This window comes from Schistocerca piceifrons, chromosome 1 (assembly GCF_021461385.2).
Source record: "Schistocerca piceifrons isolate TAMUIC-IGC-003096 chromosome 1, iqSchPice1.1, whole genome shotgun sequence".
Taxonomy (NCBI): Eukaryota; Metazoa; Arthropoda; class Insecta; order Orthoptera; family Acrididae; genus Schistocerca; species Schistocerca piceifrons.
In genome coordinates this window covers 383460024-383461970 of record NC_060138.1, presented here as the reverse complement: position 1 = coordinate 383461970, position 1947 = coordinate 383460024, and the positions used below count along the sequence as shown (strand labels likewise).

At 57.9% G+C, this 1947-nt stretch overlaps 1 pseudogene; it reads right to left on the bottom strand.

The window, feature by feature from the left end:
• Positions 1-1388: 1388 nt before the first annotated feature.
• On the bottom strand, positions 1389-1506 carry LOC124722429 (annotated as a pseudogene).
• Between the last annotated feature and the right edge of the window lie 441 nt (positions 1507-1947).

Here is a 1947-nt window from a genome sequence, read left to right as displayed (position 1 = left end):
CGGGCGCGGGCAAGCGGCGGCTGGCGCCCTCTCCCCTGGGTGGCCGGTCCTTACATCTCCCCGACTATATTTTTAGTGATAAAAATTCTTCATAATCTCCAGCGGAGGAGCGGCCCGTAGAGAGGGGCGGGGAGAGGCGAGAGGGGTCTCCTGGTACTGGTCCTCCTCCTCCTCCTCCTCCTCCTCCTGCCCTTCTCTGAGAGCGCCAAAAAATTTCTCATTGCCCAATCCGGGTGTAATTGAGGCGCCGAGCGCAGCGCAGCCCCCAAGAGAAGGCGAGGCCGGCGCGAGCGCCAGCTAGCAAACACGCTGCTCATGCAGTATGCATACTATTTCATTCGGTTATGACTTTATCTATGAGGGAGCATAAATTGGAAAGAGAGCGGCTCATACGTACCCTCTTTCTCTCTCTCTCTCTCTCTTGCGCGCACACACACGCAACTTGCGCAGGCCGAACAAACGCAAGAACGTGCCTGCACGTGTTTAACTATTCGCCGCACTGAAAATAATTTTCCGCGCGCGACGACTTAACTCGCGCGGACGTTATCTTGCCGGCTGTAGGAACGCGTAGCGAGCTACTGGGCCCAAGACCTGCGGCGCGGCATCAATCTGGCGGGTCGCGCGCGCGCCGCGCCCTGACAGGGGCATCAGATCGCGAGAGAGCACTGACTGTCGCGTGTCGATACCGCGGCTCTAATAGCTATCGGTGTATCGCCGCCGCCGCCGCCGCCGCAGTCGATACAACATGTTTACTGGGATCGCGCGCCACCGGTTGCGCGCGCACTGGCGCGGCGGTTCGCGCGGGCGCAGTGCAGCGGGCCGGGGTGGCGCGCGGTACGACTGCTGCGGACGCACGGACTCTTCCGCCGGCGGCGTTCGACTCTGTCCGCGGCCTTCCTGTAGACGCTTCGGTTAGCTCTGGAGGTCTACACGATACTAACGACTACCCTCTGGCTAGTGTGGCAGTTGTAGGCAGACATGTCACCTGACAGCGCATTTCGAAACCGCAGGCGCCACTTCTTCTCTCGCGATCGCACTGCTGCCTAAAAAAGCACTCCGTCTTCGGGCCTACCGGGACCTTCCGACCGCCGTGTCATCCTCAGTGGACGATGCGGATAGGATTGGCGTGCGGTCAGCAAACCGCTCTCCCCGTCATTATGATGTCTTTACCGCAACCGCTACTATTCGGTCGAGTAGCTCCTCAGTTGGAGTGGCCAGCGGGACCATTCGACCGCCGTGTCATCCTCAGTGGACGATGCGGATAGGAGGGGCGTGCGGTCAGCACACCGCTCTCCCGGTCGTTATGATGCTGTACTTGACCGAAGCCGCTACTATTCCGTCGAGTAACTCCTCAATTGGCATCACGAGGCTCAGTGCATCCCGAAAAATGGCAACAGCGAATGGCTGCCTGGATGGTCACCCATCCAAGTGCCGACCACGCCCGACAGCGCTTAACTTCGGTTATCTCACGGGAACCGGTGTATCCACTGCGGTAAGGCCGTTGCCCCCTACTGTCTAACCGCTTCCTGATTCTCTGCTTAAGTAAGACTGGATGAGCCTTTAAACATCCGACGAGGAAGATGTTTTCATGCAGACGACAAGGCTGAAATGACCAATACGTCCGCCTCGGTAGCTGCGGGTCAACGCGGCATTTTGCTCAGCGGAGGTGCCTAGTTTCCTCTCCCGGGCCCACAGCAGATTTTCTCCGATTGGGGACTGGGTGATGTATCGTCGTTGCGTTCGTATCGTCATAAATGATATTCCACTCTTGAGAAGGGCAGTCCCCGAAAGCCAATAAATTGAGGAGAAAGTACCGAGCGTGGTGGGGCAGTGGTATAGTCAGGTCCACGAACGAAGGTGGTTCGCGCAGGTCGAGAAACAGACGGGAATTACATTATGAATGAGATTTTCACTCTGCAGTGGAGTGTGCGCTAATATGAACCTTCC